The sequence below is a fragment of the Juglans microcarpa x Juglans regia genome, chromosome 3S (genome assembly GCF_004785595.1).
Source record: "Juglans microcarpa x Juglans regia isolate MS1-56 chromosome 3S, Jm3101_v1.0, whole genome shotgun sequence".
Classification (NCBI taxonomy): domain Eukaryota; kingdom Viridiplantae; phylum Streptophyta; class Magnoliopsida; order Fagales; family Juglandaceae; genus Juglans; species Juglans microcarpa x Juglans regia.
In genome coordinates this window covers 5,825,839-5,845,865 of record NC_054599.1, presented here as the reverse complement: position 1 = coordinate 5,845,865, position 20,027 = coordinate 5,825,839, and the positions used below count along the sequence as shown (strand labels likewise).

The following is a 20,027-nucleotide window of genomic DNA, read 5'->3' as shown; positions in this document are numbered from 1 at the left end:
CATGAAAGGAAGAGGAAGAATATCATACGACGGAAGGAGAATAGAGTAAAAATAATGTATTTTAACTTTAAATGAAACACAACGTTTCATCAAAAGAGAAGGCCATCACGTGGTTCATCACATCACCTACTGCAAGCTTCAATTACCCTATAGTTGCGGGCCCGTTGAAGAAAGCATTTTTCTATTCAAAATAGTCGAGTCATTTGTCAAGTTATTATGTAAGTAGTCCTTTGGAATTTTGTCCCTTGTTATAAGCCATACACCTACTCTTCTAATGTTCCATCAATCATGGTGTAGTGGTCATGAATCAGCTTACACATTTGCATTTCATTATTACTTTCTTGTTCATCATCCACGCATTATATATTATACTACTTTTTATTTATTTTAATTAATTTTTTTATTCATCATTCTTAAACTGCATAATTATTAAAAAATCAAAAATAAAAAATAAAAAATTATGCATAGTATATGATATATGAATAATAAATATAATTTTTCTATTTCTTTTAGTAACACTAATATAGTTGTAAGTTGTGAAACGTGTATCTTTTGAGAAAAAGAGTAACTTCTATAGTTAAAAAATTAATTTTAATGTAAATTTTATCTTTATTTATATTTTCTCAAAAGAATATGCGAACTTATGTATTCTATAATTGCAAATATAATTTCTCTTATTTCTTATATCAGTCATTCTATTTTATATCACATGAACTCAAATTCAGATAACAATTGATGTTTAAGATTTTATTTTTTATTTTTTAAAATTTAAATTATGCATATAAGTATTTATATGAGTAATGTTAGATATATTTTTAGAGTGTGATTCGCATACCCTTTTTGAAGAAAAAGGTAGAATTTATTATTAAAAACTATTTTTTTCATATAGGTCTCAAATTTACGTACTTTTTCTTTAAACAACCGCCAGACTTACATATCACTGCAAATATCATTTCTCTTATTAAATATGTTATCAACGTAAACTTATCAATATAATTTTTCTTCTGAAATTGGGTACTAATGAACTTTAATAAAAAGTTGTAATGCTAAACTCATGAGAATAGTATAAGAAAAAAAACTACAAAACATAATTATTCTTCACTGTTTGTGCTAATGAGAAATTATATTCAGCAGTTAGTCTAATTTTTCTATATCGTACACTATGAAGTGGTGAATCTGGTTTGGCCATCACATCACGATTTGTAGCTCTTACCTTTATTCTAGTCATGCTCCTCTCTCTATGGAAAAAAAACTTTAACCGACATGAATTTCGAGGAGAGAGAGAGAGAGAGAGATTAAGAGAGTGGAGAGCTTTCGAGGAGAGATAGACGTGGATGGGGAAATGGAATTGTCGAAAAATGAGAAAATGATCGAAGAAAATAAAAGATGATAGAAGTGCAGTGTGGAGCTATCGCATAGTCGTACTCCTATGTTTATAGTATACAATGCATAAACAGTAACTCTCTATTTCTTATATATATATATATATATATATATATTCTATGATAAAAAAATGTCTATCGCTTATAAACAATGATGAATAGAGTAATTTTTGTTAATCCATTTTTTCTTCTTTATTTTTTTTGTTATGACATTTTTAACCTTTTGTTAACTGTCTATTGTGCATTTCATCCTTTTGTTAAGTGATTATTTTTTTTTTAAATTTTTCGGGTTGCTTTTTATAAGTTTTGCTGGCTGAAGACATTTGGCATCTCGGGTTTCTGGGTTTTCATCTTCTTGGTGGTATGCCTTTTCAATCCAAAATTGTCGATTCATTTGTCAAGTCATCATGTAAGTGGTTCTTTGGTATTTTGTCCATTGTTAAAAGCCGTACACCTACTTTTTTTATGTTCCATCAATCACGGTATAGTGGTTATGAATCAGTTTACACATTTACATTTCATTATTACTTTCTTGTTCATCATTCATGCATTATATATTATACTTATTTTTATTAAGTTAATTAAAATTTTATATTCATCATTTATACACCACATAATCATTAAAAAATAAAAAATTATGTATAATATATGATATACGAATAATAAATAGAATTTTCCTATTTCTTTTAGTAACACTAATATAGTTGTGAGTTGTGAAATGTGTAGTGACGTCTATAGTTAAAAAATTAATTTTAATGTAAATTTAATCTTTATTTATATTTACTCAAAAGAATACCTGACACTTATGTATTCTATAATTACAAATATAATTTCTCTTATTTCTTATATCAATCATTCTATTTTCTATCACCTGAACTTAAATTTAGATAACAATTGATTTTTAAGATTTGATTTTCTATTTTTTACAAATTAAATTATGCATCTAAGTATTTATGGCAGTAATATTAGATATACTTTTAGAGTGTGATTCGCATACCCTTTTTGTAAAAAAAGATAGAATCTATTATTAAAAACTAATTTTTTTATATAGGTCTCAAATTTACTTACTTTTTCTTTAAACATCCGCCGGACTTATATACTATTGCAAATATTATTTCTCTTATTAAATATGTTATCAATGTAAACTTATCAATATAATTTTTCTTCTGAAATTGGGTACTAATGAACTTCAATCAAAAGCTGTAATGCTAAACTCATGAGAATAGTATCAGAAAAAAAAACTACAAAACATAATTATTCTTCACTGTTTGTGCTATTGAGAAATTATATTCAACAGTTGGTCTAATTTTTCTATATCGTACACTATGAAGTGGCGAATCTGGTTTGGGCGTCACATCACGATTTGTAACTCCCAACTTTCTTCAAGTCGTGCTCCTCTCTCTATGGTAAAAAAACTTCACCCGACTTGAATCTCGAGGAGAAAGAGAGAGATTAAGAGAGTGGAGAGCTTCGAAGTAGAGATAGACGTGCTTGGGGAAATGGAATTGTTGAGAAATGAGAAAATGACCGAAGAAAATAAAAAATGAAAGGAGTGCAGTATAGGGCTGTCGCATAGCCAGACTCCTATGTTTATAGTATACAATGCATAAACAATAACACTCTATTTCTTATATAGATATATATATCTATCTATTCTATGATAAAAAGCGTATATCGCTTATCAACAATGATGAATAGTAATTTTTGGTCATCCATTTTTTCTTCTTTATTTTTTATGCCGTTTTTAACCTTTTGTTAACTGTTTATCGTGTATTTCATCCTTTTGTTAAGTGATTATTTTTTTGAATTTTTCAGGTTGTTTTTATAAGTTTTGTTGGTTGAAGACATTCGGCGTCTCATGTTTCTGGGTTTTCATCTTTTTAATGGTATGCTTTTTTCTATCCAAATTGTCGAGTCATTTGTCAAGTCGTCATGTAGGTGGTCCCTTGGTATTTTGTCTATTGTTAAAAGCCGTATACCTACTTTTTTTATGTCATATCAATCATGGTGTAGTGGTTATCAATCAGCCTACACAATAGTATTTCATTATTACTTTCTTGTTCATCAACCAAGCATTATATATTATACTTATTTTTATATCTTATTTATTTTTATTAAGTTAATTTAAATTTTCAATTCATCATTCATACACCACATAATTATTAAAAGATAAAAACATTAAGTATAGTATATGATATATGAATAATAAATAGAATTTTCCTATTTATTTTAGTAACACTAATATAGTTGTGAGTTGTGAAACGTGTATCTTTTGAGAAATATAGTAACATCTATAGTTAAAAAACTAATTTTAATGTAAATTTAATCTTTATTTATATTTTCTCAAAAGAATGTGTGACACTTATATATTCTATAATTGTAAATATAATTTCTCTTATTTCTTATATCTGTCATTCTATTTTGAGTAATGTTACGTATAATCGTGGAGTTCGCAAGTGCCATATAGTTGCTTCGAAAAAGAGTGGGGTCCACTATTAAAAAATTAATTTTTTTTTCAAGTGGGTCCCTTATTTATTCACATTTTTTAAACTGATTGTACGGCGCTTCCACGTTCACGACATCAATTATCAATTCTCTTCTATTTTCTTTCACATGAACTCAAATTCAAATAACAATTGATTTTTAAGATTTTATTTTTTATTTTTTAAAAATTAAATTATGCATATAAGTATTTAAGGGAGTAATGTTTGATATATTTTTAGAGTATGATAGTTTCGCATACCCTTTTTGAAATAAAAGGTAGAATCTATTGTTAAAAACTAATTTTTTTTATATAGGTCTCAAATTTACTTACTTTTTCTTTAAACGTGTGCTAGACTTACATACCACTACAAATATCATTTCTAATATATTATCAACGTAAACTTATCAATATAATTTTTCTTTTGAAATTGGGTACTAAGGAACTTCAATAAAAAGCTGTAATGCAAAACTCACGAGAATAGTGTAAGAAAAAAACTACAAAACATAATGATTCTTCACTGTTTGTGTTAATGGGAAATTATATTCAGTAGTTGGTCTAATTTTTCTGTACCTTACGCTATGATGTGGTGATTCTGGTTTGGGCATCACATCACGATTCGCGGCTCCCAACTTTCTTCTAGTCGTGCTCCTCTCTCTATGGAAAAAAAATTCACCCGACTTGAATCTCGAGAAGAGAGAGAGAGAGAGAGATTAAGAGAGTGGAGAGCTTTCGAGCAGAGATAGAAGTAGATGAGGAAATGGAATTGTCGAGAAATGAGAAAATGATCGAAGAAAATAAAAACTGATAGGAGTGCAGTGTAGGGCTGTTGCATAGCCGTACTCCTATGTTTATAGTATACAATGCATAAACAATAGGTGTCTACTTCTTATATATACATATATATATATATATATCTATTCTATGTTAAAAAACGTCTATTGCTTATCAACAATGATGAACATTAATTTTTGTTCATCCGTTTTTTCTTCTTTATTTTTTTGGTTATGCCGTTTTATCCTTTTGTTAACTGTCTATCACGTATTTCATCCTTTTGTTAAGTGATTATTTTTTTTGAATTTCTCATGTTGTTGCTATTAGGTTTTGCAGGTTGAAGACATTTGGCGTCTTGTGTTTCTGCTTTTTCATCCTCTTGGTGGTATGCTTTTTTCTGTCCAAAATTGTCGAGTCAATTGTCAACTTATCATGTAGGTGGTCCTTTGATATTTTGTACCATGTTATAAGCCATACACCTACTTTTCTGATGTCCCATCAATCATGGTGTAATGGTTATGAATCAGCCTAAGCATTTGCATTTCATTGTTACTTTCTTGTTCATTATCCATGCATTATATATTATACTTATTTTTATTTATTTTTATGTTTTATTTATTGTTATTAAGTTAATTAAAATTTTCCATTCATCATTCCTACACCACATAATTATTAAAAAACAAAATAGTATGTATAGAATATGATATATGAATAATAAATAGAATTTTCCTATTTCTTTTAGCGACACTAATATAGTTGTGAGTTGTGAAACATGTATCTTTTGAGAAAAAAGAGTAACGACTATAGTTAAAAAATTAATTTTAATGTTTATTTATATTTTCTCAAAAGAATACGCGACACTTATGTATTCTATAATTGCAAATATAATTTTTCTTATTTCTTATATCAGTCATTCTATTTTGAGTAATACTACGTATAGTCGCAGAGTGAGCAAGTGTCATATAGTTGATTTGAAATAGAGTGGAATCCACTGTTAAAAAATTAATTTTTTTTTCATGTGGGTCCCTTATTTATTCACTTTTTTCAAACTGATTGCACGGCGCTTGCACGTTCATAACAGCAACTATCATTTCTCTTCTATTTTCTTCCACATGAACTCAAATTCAGATAACAATTGACTTTTAAGATTTTATTTTTTATTTTTTAAAAATTAAATTATACATATAAGTATTTATGAGAGTAATGTTAGATATATTTTTAGAGTATGACAGTTTCACATACCCTTTTGGAAGAAAAAGGTAGAATCTATTATTAAAAGCTAATTTTTTTTATGTTGGTCACAAATTTACTTACTTTTTCTTTAAATATTTGCTAGACTTACATACAACTGCAAATATCATTTCTAATATGTTATGAATGTAAACTTATCAATATAATTTTTCTTTTGAAATTGGATACTAATGAACTTCAATCAAAAGCTGTAATGCAAAACTCACAAGAATTGTGTAAGAAAAAAAAAAACTACAAAACATAATTATTCTTCACTGTTTGTGTTAATGAGAAATTATATTCAGCAGTTGGTCTAATTTTTCTATACCTTACGCTATGAAGTGGCGAATGTGGTTTAGGCGTCACATCACGATTCGCAGCTCCCAACTTTTTTCTACTCGTGCTCCTCTCTCTATAGAAAAAAAAATTCACCCGATTTGAATCTTGAGGAGAGAGAGAGAGAGAGAGAGAGAGAGAGATTAAGGGAGTGGATAGCTTTCGAGGAGAGGTAGTCGGGAATGGGGAAATGTAATTGTCGAGAAAGGAGAAAATGACCCAAGAAAATAAAAACTGATAGGAGTGCAGTGTAGGGTTGTTGTATAGCCGTACTCCTATGTTTACAGTATACAATGCATAAACAATAGCTCTCTACTTCTATTGTATGATAAAAAACGTCTATTGCTTATCAACAATGATGAACAGTAATTTTTGTTTATCTATTTTTTCATCTTTATTTTTTTTGTTATGCCGTTTTTTCCTTTTTTTAACTGTCTATCGTGTATTTCATCCTTTTGTTAAGTGCTTATTTTTTCTGAAATTTTCATGTTGTTGCTTTTAAGTTTCGCTAGATGAAGACATTTTCATCTTCTTGATGGTATGCCTTTTTCTATCCAAAATTGTCGAGCTATTTGTCAAGTCGTCATGTAGGTGGTCCTTTGGTATTTTGTCCCTTGTTATGAGCCATACACCTACTTTTTATATGTCCAATCAATCACGGTGTAGTGGTTATGAAACAGCCTACGCATTTGCATTTCATTATTACTTTCTTGTTCATCATCCACGCATTATGTATTTTACTTATTTTTATTTATTTTTATTAAGTAAATAAAAAACTTCTATTCATCATTCCTACACTACATGATTATTAAAAAATAAAAAATTATGTATAGAATATGATATATGAATAATAAATAGAATTTTCCTATTTCTTTTAGTAAGACTAATATAGTTGTGAGTTGTGAAACATGTATCTTTTGAGAAAAAGAGTAACGACTATAGTTAAAAAATTAATTTTAATGTTTATTTATATTTTCTCAAAAGAATACGCGACACTTATGTATTCTATAATTGCAAATATAATTTTTCTTATTTCTTATATCAGTCATTCTATTTTGAGTAATACTACGTATAGTCGCAGAGTGCGCAAGTGTCATATAGTTGATTTGAAATAGAGTGGAATCCACTGTTAAAAAATTAATTTTTTTTTCATGTGGGTCCCTTATTTATTCACTTTTTTCAAACTGATTGTACGGCGCTTGCACGTTCATAACAGCAACTATCATTTCTCTTCTATTTTCTTCCACATGAACTCAAATTCAGATAACAATTGACTTTTAAGATTTTATTTTTTATTTTTTATTTTTTAAAAATTAAATTATACATATAAGTATTTATGAGAGTAATGTTAGATATATTTTTAGAGTATGACAGTTTCACATACCCTTTTGGAAGAAAAAGGTAGAATCTATTATTAAAAGCTAATTTTTTTTTATGTTGGTCGCAAATTTACTTACTTTTTCTTTAAATGTTTGCTAGACTTACATACAACTGCAAATATCATTTCTAATATGTTATGAATGTAAACTTATCAATATAATTTTTCTTTTGAAATTGGATACTAATGAACTTCAATCAAAAGCTGTAATGGAAAACTCACAAGAATTGTGTAAAAAAAAAAAAAACTACAAAACATAATTATTCTTCACTGTTTGTGTTAATGAGAAATTATATTCAGCAGTTGGTCTAATTTTTCTATACCTTACGCTATGAAGTGGCGAATGTGGTTTAGGCGTCACATCACGATTCGCAGCTCCCAACTTTTTTCTACTCGTGCTCCTCTCTCTATGGAAAAAAAAAATCACCCGATTTGAATCTTGAGGAGAGAGAGAGAGATTAAGGGAGTGGATAGCTTTCGAGGAGAGGTAGTCGGGAATGGGGAAATGTAATTGTCGAGAAAGGAGAAAATGACCCAAGAAAATAAAAACTGATAGGAGTGCAGTGTAGGGTTGTTGTATAGCCGTACTCCTATGTTTACAGTATACAATGCATAAACAATAGCTCTCTACTTCTATTGTATGATAAAAAGCGTCTATTGCTTATAAACAATGATGAACAGTAATTTTTGTTTATCCGTTTTTTCATCTTTATTTTTTTTGTTATGCCGTTTTTTCCTTTTTTTAACTGTCTATCGTGTATTTCATCCTTTTGTTAAGTAAATATTTTTTCTGAAATTTTCATGTTGTTGCTTTTAAGTTTCGCTAGATGAAGACATTTTCATCTTCTTGATGGTATGCTTTTTTCTATCCAAAATTGTCGAGCTATTTGTCAAGTCGTCATGTAGGTGGTCCTTTGGTATTTTGTCCCTTGTTATGAGCCATACACCTACTTTTTATATATCCCATCAATCACGGTGTAGTGGTTATGAATCAGCCTACGCATTTGCATTTCATTATTACTTTCTTGTTCATCATCCACGCATTATGTATTTTACTTATTTTTATTTATTTTTATTAAGTAAATAAAAAACTTCTATTCATCATTCCTACACTACATAATTATTAAAAAATAAAAAATTATGTATAGAATATGATATATGAATAATAAATAGAATTTTCCTATTTCTTTTAGTAAGACTAATATAGTTGTGAGTTGTGAAACATGTATCTTTTGAGAAAAAAGAGTAACGACTATAGTTAAAAAATTAATTTTAATGTTTATTTATATTTTCTCAAAAGATTACGCGACACTTATGTATTCTATAATTGCAAATATAATTTTTCTTATTTCTTATATCAGTCATTCTATTTTGAGTAATACTACGTATAGTCGCAGAGTGCGCAAGTGTCATATAGTTGATTTGAAATAGAGTGGAATCCACTGCTAAAAAATTAATTTTTTTTTTCATGTGGGTCCCTTATTTATTCACTTTTTTCAAACTGATTGCACGGCGCTTGCACGTTCATAACAGCAACTATCATTTCTCTTCTATTTTCTTCCACATGAACTCAAATTCAGATAACAATTGACTTTTAAGATTTTATTTTTTATTCTTTATTTTTTAAAAATTAAATTATACATATAAGTATTTATGAGAGTAATGTTAGATATATTTTTAGAGTATGACAGTTTCACATACCCTTTTGGAAGAAAAAGGTAGAATCTATTATTAAAAGCTAATTTTTTTTTATGTTGGTCGCAAATTTACTTACTTTTTCTTTAAATGTTTGCTAGACTTACATACAACTGCAAATATCATTTCTAATATGTTATGAATGTAAACTTATCAATATAATTTTTCTTTTGAAATTGGATACTAATGAACTTCAATCAAAAGCTGTAATGGAAAACTCACAAGAATTGTGTAAGAAAAAAAAAAAACTACAAAACATAATTATTCTTCACTGTTTGTGTTAATGAGAAATTATATTCAGCAGTTGGTCTAATTTTTCTATACCTTACGCTATGAAGTGGCGAATGTGGTTTAGGCGTCACATCACGATTCGCAGCTCCCAACTTTTTTCTACTCGTGCTCCTCTCTCTATGGAAAAAAAAATCACCCGATTTGAATCTTGAGGAGAGAGAGAGAGATTAAGGGAGTGGATAGCTTTCGAGGAGAGGTAGTCGGGAATGGGGAAATGTAATTGTCGAGAAAGGAGAAAATGACCCAAGAAAATAAAAACTGATAGGAGTGCAGTGTAGGGTTGTTGTATAGCCGTACTCCTATGTTTACAGTATACAATGCATAAACAATAGCTCTCTACTTCTATTGTATGATAAAAAGCGTCTATTGCTTATAAACAATGATGAACAGTAATTTTTGTTTATCCGTTTTTTCATCTTTATTTTTTTTGTTATGCCGTTTTTTCCTTTTTTTAACTGTCTATCGTGTATTTCATCCTTTTGTTAAGTAAATATTTTTTCTGAAATTTTCATGTTGTTGCTTTTAAGTTTCGCTAGATGAAGACATTTTCATCTTCTTGATGGTATGCTTTTTTCTATCCAAAATTGTCGAGCTATTTGTCAAGTCGTCATGTAGGTGGTCCTTTGGTATTTTGTCCCTTGTTATGAGCCATACACCTACTTTTTATATATCCCATCAATCACGGTGTAGTGGTTATGAATCAGCCTACGCATTTGCATTTCATTATTACTTTCTTGTTCATCATCCACGCATTATGTATTTTACTTATTTTTATTTATTTTTATTAAGTAAATAAAAAACTTCTATTCATCATTCCTACACTACATAATTATTAAAAAATAAAAAATTATGTATAGAATATGATATATGAATAATAAATAGAATTTTCCTATTTCTTTTAGTAAGACTAATATAGTTGTGAGTTGTGAAACATGTATCTTTTGAGAAAAAAGAGTAACGACTATAGTTAAAAAATTAATTTTAATGTTTATTTATATTTTCTCAAAAGATTACGCGACACTTATGTATTCTATAATTGCAAATATAATTTTTCTTATTTCTTATATCAGTCATTCTATTTTGAGTAATACTACGTATAGTCGCAGAGTGCGCAAGTGTCATATAGTTGATTTGAAATAGAGTGGAATCCACTGCTAAAAAATTAATTTTTTTTTTCATGTGGGTCCCTTATTTATTCACTTTTTTCAAACTGATTGCACGGCGCTTGCACGTTCATAACAGCAACTATCATTTCTCTTCTATTTTCTTCCACATGAACTCAAATTCAGATAACAATTGACTTTTAAGATTTTATTTTTTATTCTTTATTTTTTAAAAATTAAATTATACATATAAGTATTTATGAGAGTAATGTTAGATATATTTTTAGAGTATGACAGTTTCACATACCCTTTTGGAAGAAAAAGGTAGAATCTATTATTAAAAGCTAATTTTTTTTATGTTGGTCACAAATTTACTTACTTTTTCTTTAAATGTTTGCTAGACTTACATACAACTGCAAATATCATTTCTAATATGTTATGAATGTAAACTTATCAATATAATTTTTCTTTTGAAATTGGATACTAATGAACTTCAATCAAAAGCTGTAATGCAAAACTCACAAGAATTGTGTAAGAAAAAAAAAAACTACAAAACATAATTATTCTTCACTGTTTGTGTTAATGAGAAATTATATTCAGCAGTTGGTCTAATTTTTCTATACCTTACGCTATGAAGTGGCGAATGTGGTTTAGGCGTCACATCACGATTCGCAGCTCCCAACTTTTTTCTACTCGTGCTCCTCTCTCTATGGAAAAAAAAATCACCCGATTTGAATCTTGAGGAGAGAGAGAGAGATTAAGGGAGTGGATAGCTTTCGAGGAGAGGTAGTCGGGAATGGGGAAATGTAATTGTCGAGAAAGGAGAAAATGACCCAAGAAAATAAAAACTGATAGGAGTGCAGTGTAGGGTTGTTGTATAGCCGTACTCCTATGTTTACAGTATACAATGCATAAACAATAGCTCTCTACTTCTATTGTATGATAAAAAGCGTCTATTGCTTATCAACAATGATGAACAGTAATTTTTGTTTATCCGTTTTTTCATCTTTATTTTTTTTGTTATGCCGTTTTTTCCTTTTTTCAACTGTCTATCGTGTATTTCATCCTTTTGTTAAGTGCTTATTTTTTCTGAAATTTTCATGTTGTTGCTTTTAAGTTTCGCTAGATGAAGACATTTTCATCTTCTTGATGGTATGCTTTTTTCTATCCAAAATTGTCGAGCTATTTGTCAAGTCGTCATGTAGGTGGTCCTTTGGTATTTTGTCCCTCGTTATGAGCCATACACCTACTTTTTATATGTCCCATCAATCACGGTGTAGGGGTTATGAATCAGCCTACGCATTTGCATTTCATTATTACTTTCTTGTTCATCATCCACGCATTATGTATTTTACTTATTTTTATTTATTTTTATTAAGTAAATAAAAAACTTCTATTCATCATTCCTACACTACATAATTATTAAAAAATAAAAAATTATGTATAGAATATGATATATGAATAATAAATAGAATTTTCCTATTTCTTTTAGTAAGACTAATATAGTTGTGAGTTGTGAAACATGTATCTTTTGAGAAAAAAGAGTAACGACTATAGTTAAAAAATTAATTTTAATGTTTATTTATATTTTCTCAAAAGATTACGCGACACTTATGTATTCTATAATTGCAAATATAATTTTTCTTATTTCTTATATCAGTCATTCTATTTTGAGTAATACTACGTATAGTCGCAGAGTGCGCAAGTGTCATATAGTTGATTTGAAATAGAGTGGAATCCACTGCTAAAAAATTAATTTTTTTTTTCATGTGGGTCCCTTATTTATTCACTTTTTTCAAACTGATTGCACGGCGCTTGCACGTTCATAACAGCAACTATCATTTCTCTTCTATTTTCTTCCACATGAACTCAAATTCAGATAACAATTGACTTTTAAGATTTTATTTTTTATTCTTTATTTTTTAAAAATTAAATTATACATATAAGTATTTATGAGAGTAATGTTAGATATATTTTTAGAGTATGACAGTTTCACATACCCTTTTGGAAGAAAAAGGTAGAATCTATTATTAAAAGCTAATTTTTTTTATGTTGGTCACAAATTTACTTACTTTTTCTTTAAATGTTTGCTAAACTTACATACAACTGCAAATATCATTTCTAATATGTTATGAATGTAAACTTATCAATATAATTTTTCTTTTGAAATTGGATACTAATGAACTTCAATCAAAAGCTGTAATGCAAAACTCACAAGAATTGTGTAAGAAAAAAAAAAACTACAAAACATAATTATTCTTCACTGTTTGTGTTAATGAGAAATTATATTCAGCAGTTGGTCTAATTTTTCTATACCTTACGCTATGAAGTGGCGAATGTGGTTTAGGCGTCACATCACGATTCGCAGCTCCCAACTTTTTTCTACTCGTGCTCCTCTCTCTATGGAAAAAAAAATCACCCGATTTGAATCTTGAGGAGAGAGAGAGAGATTAAGGGAGTGGATAGCTTTCGAGGAGAGGTAGTCGGGAATGGGGAAATGTAATTGTCGAGAAAGGAGAAAATGACCCAAGAAAATAAAAACTGATAGGAGTGCAGTGTAGGGTTGTTGTATAGCCGTTCTCCTATGTTTACAGTATACAATGCATAAACAATAGCTCTCTACTTCTATTGTATGATAAAAAGCGTCTATTGCTTATCAACAATGATGAACAGTAATTTTTGTTTATCCATTTTTTCATCTTTATTTTTTTTGTTATGCCGTTTTTTGCTTTTTTTAACTGTCTATCGTGTATTTCATCCTTTTGTTAAGTGCTTATTTTTTCTGAAATTTTCATGTTGTTGCTTTTAAGTTTCGCTAGATGAAGACATTTTCATCTTCTTGATGGTATGCTTTTTTCTATCCAAAATTGTCGAGCTATTTGTCAAGTCGTCATGTAGGTGGTCCTTTGGTATTTTGTCCCTTGTTATGAGCCATACACCTACTTTTTATATGTCCCATCAATCACGGTGTAGTGGTTATGAATCAGCCTACGCATTTGCATTTCATTATTACTTTCTTGTTCATCATCCACGCATTATGTATTTTACTTATTTTTATTTATTTTTATTAAGTAAATAAAAAACTTCTATTCATCATTCCTACACTACATAATTATTAAAAAATAAAAAATTATGTATAGAATATGATATATGAATAATAAATAGAATTTTCCTATTTCTTTTAGTAAGACTAATATAGTTGTGAGTTGTGAAACATGTATCTTTTGAGAACAAAGAGTAATGTCTATAGTTAAGAAATTAATTTTAATGTAAATTTTATCTTTATTTATATTTTCTCAAAAGAATACGCGACACTTATGTATTCTATAATTGCAAATATAAATTTTCTTATTTCTTATATTTGTCATTCTATTTTGAGTAATGCTACGTATAGTCATGGAGTGTGCAAGTGTCATTTAGTTGCTTTGAAAAAGACTAGGATCCACTAGTAAAAAATTAATTTTTTTTTCATGTGGGTCCCTTATTTATTCACTTTTTTCAAACTGATTGCACGACGCTTGCACGTTTATGGCAACAACTATCATTTCTCTTCTATTTTCTTTCACATGAACTCAAATTCAGATAACAATTGATTTTTAAGATTTTATTTTTTATTTTTTAAAAATTAAATTATACATATAAGTATTTATGAGAGTAATGTTAGATATATTTTTAGAGTATGATAGCTTCGCATACCTTTTTGAGAAAAAAGGTAGAATCTATTATTAAAAGCTAATTTTTTTATATCGGTCTCAAATTTACTTTCTTTTTCTTTAAACGTGTGCTAGACTTACATACCACTGCAAATATCATTTCTAATATGTTATCAACGTAAACTTATCAATATAACTTTTCTTTTGAAATTGGGTACTAATGAACTTCAATCAAAAGCTGTAATGCAAAACTCACGAGAATTGTGTAAGAAAAAAAACTACAAAACATAATTATTCTTCACTGTTTGTGTTAATGAGAAATTATATTCAACAGTTGGTCTAATTATATTCTTCACTGTTTCTAATTCTTCTCTACTGCACAAGCTTTAAAGATGTTTTGTAGGTTCATCTGAACTTCCTGCAGGAGGATGAATTGCAAAGAGATTTATTCAGGTTGCGGCTCATGTGACTAAAACAAACAAACCAGGCAAAATGGAGAAATTGTTTTTATGTGCTTGGGGTTTATGGTACAGAAGAAGGTAGTTGATATATGAGAATAAGCAGTTATCTCCAGAGCAAGCATTAGACCATGCCCTCTCAGTTTACCATGATCATAAAAATGCAGCAGAGGAGCAGCAAAAGGGATTGAGGCCTCAATCCTTTAGCAACCTCCACCATCGGGAGCGCTGAAATTAAATATTGATGGTGCTCTATTCCTTGACAAGTACAGATCAGGTGTAGGGATGATTCTTCGAGACGAGGATGGCAAGGTGATCTTCTCAACCAGCAAACTAGAACATGATGCAAGTGATCCCATGGAAATTGAACTCTTGGCAATATTGAGGGGACTACATATTTGCTTTCCTTTGGGACTAAGTGACCCTTCGAGTGGAGAGTGATTCCCTATTGGTGGGCCAAGAACTTAATAGAGATCAAGAGTCTTTGTCTATAGTCCAGCATAGAGGCCGAATGGCCTATGCTGCTGCCCACTATTTGGCAAGACATTCATGGCATATAGATGACCTAGTGACTTGCTGGGGTTCTTTTCTTGAAAGTGTCTTGCAAGTTATCTAGCATGATGCATTGATGTAGCTTCCAAATTTTCTGATGACTAAAACAGTAAGCTTTGTTTATCAAAAAAAAAAAAAAAAACACTAAGTTTGGCCAAAATTTGGCTAGAGAATTCACTTTTATAACTTTAGTTAGCCACTTGTCAACAACACTAAATAACAGATTCTCCAAATCTATCATTACTCTATTAAAATATTAATTTTGACATTTCATTTATTTTAATTCTAATTGTAATGTGAATATTTATTCGTCATTAAAAATGTACATATTAGTTTTCTAAAGTTCATATTATTCCTAATAGATATAATTTTCGAACGGCCTTTTTTTTTTCTTTTTTTTTTTTTTTTTACAATGGTCATATTCTTTCAACTAATATATTTTTTTAAGAGTCATATTTTTCCAACAGTCATATATTCACAATGGATATATATTTTCTGTAGTATTTTTGGCAATGACTTTATTTTCAACGGCTATATTTCTCCAACCGATATATTTTTTCAACGACTAAATTTCTCCAACGATTATATTTTTCAACGGTCATATTTTTCCAAAGGTCATATCTTTCTAATAGATATATTTTTTACTGCCTTATTTTTCCCAGTTGCTATATTTTTAACAACTATATTTTTCCAACAGATATATATTTTTAACGGCTATATTTATCTAACGTTTATATCTTTTCACTATAAAATATAACATTTCCTCAACAATTTCATTCACTTCAACTTAAGTGTCTTTGTGAAACCTTTTATTTTCATTTTCTCTCAATGGATCGCACGTTCGCTTTTTCACAAAATGACACTTATCAATTCAAATTCTAACGAAAAATTTGAGATAGCAAGACAACTTATTTTGGATGAAAAAGGATCAAGCTCACATGGTTCTTCTACCAAAATCTTTTTTGCGATTATTTTGTTGATCCTGCAATCTATCCTCACAAATACTTTCGAAGGAGGTTTCGAATGAGTCGTTCTCTATTTCTTCGTATCCAAGTTATGGTAGAAGCTCATGAGCCTTATTTTGTCCAAAGACGAGATAGAGCTGGAATGCTTGGTTTTTCTTTCCTTCAATCTACCTGCACACGAAAGGATCTGTTATGTGGGCAAGACTGTTCGGCTTGATTTGTCTACGGTAACAGCTGAACAAGTCAAGAATAGTTTGGTGAATGGGGCCAACGTTTATCTAGTATTGATGATGGACGTAACGGTAGGACCTAAAGAAATCTAAGGAATCCTTGAATGTGTATCGATTATAGGGATATGAACAAGGTGACTATCAAGAATAAATATCCCTTGCCAAGGATAGACGATCTGTTGGATCAATTACAAGGATTGCGATTTTCTCAAAGATTGATCTATGACCCGAATATCACCAACTTAAAATCAGGGAGTAAGACGTCTCTAAGACTGCTTTTCGAACTCGATATGCACACTTTGAGTTCCTAGTCATGCCTTTTGGACTGACAAATGCCCCTACTGCATTTATGGAACTGATGACTTAGATTTTCTGGCAATACTTAGACAATTTTGTAATTGTGTTCTTAGACGACATATTCATCTACTCCCATGATCAGGAAGAGCATAACAAGCACTTGAGAATTGTACTGGAGATATTACACGAACATCAGTTGTATGCCAAACTTAGTAAGTGTGAGTTCTGGCTTTGCAAAGTGAAATTTTTAGGACATGTGATTTCTAGCAAAGGAGTGGCAGAGGACCCTGCCAGGCTGCCAAGATTGATGCTGTAACGGAATGGCAAAGGCCAACCAATGCCCATGAAGTACGTAGTTTCTTCGGTTTGGCAGGATACTACCGAAGGTTTGTAGAAGGGTTTTCTAGACTTTCTAGCCCTTTAACAGCATTGACAAGAAAGAATGCTAGATATGTATAGATTGAGTAGTGTGAGAATAGTTTTCAGGAACTGAAGAAGAGGTTGACTTCGGCCCTAGTATTAGCACAACTAGAACCTCACAAGCTCTACATAGTCTACAGTGACACCTCTAAAATGGGTTTGGGATGTGTTCTAATGCAAGAATGAAGAGTAGTCGCTTATGCTTCGCGACAACTCAAAGATCCTGAACGGAATTATCCTACCCACAACTTGGAATTGGCAGCAATAGTTTTTGCACTAAAAATTTGGAGGCACTATTTGTATGGAGAGAAATGCGAAGTGTACACAGACCACAAAAGTCTAAAGTACCTGTTTAGTCAGAAAAATCTGAATATGAGGCAACGGGGATGGGTGGAGACCATTAGTGATTATCAGTGTGAGAGTAAATATCACCCTGGCAAGGCTAAATGTTGTAGTCAATGCACTTAGCTGCAAGGCCCAGATAGACTTACCATTGGTCTTAGCAAAATTGAGGAACCTAATGATTGGACATCTATCATGAGATGTCGTTTTTATAGTAGTACGGGAGTTCATATCTGTGATTGAAAAAGAAATCCTAGAGGGACATCATAAAGATGAGAAACTGGAGAAGCTTCGATAGAAGATTCTGAAATTAGAAGGACCAGAACATTTCTCTATTGGAAAGAATGAGATGTTCTTTTATAAGGAGAGGAAAGTGATTCCTAACATCATTGAACTTAAGAAAAAGTTACTAAAGGAGGCTCTTTGCACACCTTACATAGCTCACCCTGGCAGTACAAAGATGTACCGAGATTTAAAAGGTCAGTTTTGGTGTGATGGAATTAAGAAGGAAGTAGCAGAGTTTGTGGCAAAATGCTCCATCTGCCAGATGGTAAAAGTTAAACATCAGAGACCCGCAGGTGAACTACAATCATTGCCTATCCCAGAGTGGAAATGGGATGATGTGTCGATGGACTTTGTAATCGATCTGCCAAAGACATCCTTAGGAAAGAACTCGATATGGGTTATAGTCGATCGATTAACTAAGAGCGCACACTTTCTACCCATAGTTAACACAGATTCTATGGAGAAACTTTTCGAATCTATGTTAAGGAAAACGTCCGATTGCATGGAGTACCTAAGACCATAGTATCGAACTGAGATACACTTTTTACTTCATTATTCTGGTAGAGTTTGCAAAAGATGTTAGGCATGCACTCGTCTGAATTTTAGCAGCGCTTATCATCCTTAGACGGATGGACAGACGGAACATACAATCTAGACTTTGGAAGACATGTTGCGAGCGTGCGTTATAGAGCTAAGTGGTGATTGGGAAAGTCACCTACCTTTGGTGGAATTTGCCTATAATAGTAGTTTTTAGGCTACCATTCAGATAGCACCCTATGAGACTTTATATGGAAGAAAATGTAGATCCCCGTTGTATTTGGATGAAGTGGCTGAAAGGAAAATGCTAGGACCCGAATATTTACAAGAAGTTTAGAAACAAGTAACCATGATTCAAGAAAGAATGAAAGCAGCCTAGAACAGACAGAAGAGCTATGCCGACGTAGGAGTTTGGAGTTTGCAGTGGGAGATTGGGTATACCTCAAAGTATTGCCCATGAAAGGAGTTGTATGTTTCGGTAAAAATGGAAAGTTGAGTCCCCGATATGTAGGATGCTATGAGATAATCGAAAGAGTCGGTCCAGTAGCTTACAGATTGGATCTGCCAACAGAGATGTAAGGAATATATAATGTGTTTCATGTGTCAACCTTGAAGAAGAGCTTCAGAGAAAGACAGCCAATAGTTATGGAGCCCGATGAGATTCAGCTTCAACCCAACTTGTCTTATACAGAATGGCTAGTACAAATTGTGGATTGCAAAGGAACAAGAGTTGAGGAATCGGAAGATACCTCTAGTGAAAGTGCTTTGAAATAACCCGGAATTTGAAGAAGCAACTTGGGAACAAGAGGATACAATGAGAAGCGAATATCCTCATTTATTTGTATCTTAGAACTCTTGATGTATGCATAAATTATGTGATATATATATATATATGTTGTGAATGTTTTGTTCTATGAGAAATTTGTTTGTTCCGTGTTTGTTAGTTTAAGTGTGGTAACCATGTGTATACCTACCAAACCCTTGAAACAGGGGATGGCAGGATCTAGAAGGACCCCACATATGTCTGTTTCTTCAATGGCACAGCTGAGAGAACAAAGAAAATGTCGTATCAGAGAGTGCCTTAGAAGAAAACAACAGGTGTTAGCAGAACAATCAAGACAGATGGAGATGTTTGAGCATCATTGCACTCATGTGATGGATGCGAATGCTCGAGGATGGTTTCATTTTCGACGAGCATTACCACATGAGGAATGACAACCGTGGAGTAGCTCGAAGGAAGCAGAAAGAAGAAATTTGCGTAATTTCAATCCAGAAGCAGAATCGAGTCGCATAGCGAAAGAATGCGCAAGTCGGTTCGTACCCTTCGAGACCTCGGATACGTCTACAGATCGTATTAGTTTTCGTGAAGAAGTTCAACCAATCGAGGACATGGAGCTTGAGATAGAGCATAGGTTGAATGACCGAGTCAATATGTATTTTGATTACGATTTGGAAGCTATATTTTACTTTTCATAGGATTCCATGACCGTGGAGGCAAATGAAATGCCCCCATCCTCAACATCATTTGAGAAGTCTACGGCCGCTTATGGAAGAGATAGTAGCCAATATTTCTTCTTATGAGTGTTTTGATTAATGGTTGCAGTGCCAATTTCGAGG

General features: G+C 31.0%; 1 long non-coding RNA gene across 1 annotated transcript in view; it reads left to right on the top strand.

The window, feature by feature from the left end:
- Positions 1-151: 151 nt before the first annotated feature.
- The window catches only part of LOC121257837, a 29,462-nt gene continuing 9,586 nt past the window's right edge, over positions 152-20,027 (top strand). The window contains exon 1 of the long non-coding RNA XR_005939289.1: positions 152-222. This is a non-coding gene — a long non-coding RNA (uncharacterized LOC121257837). The remainder of the gene's footprint in view (positions 223-20,027) is intronic.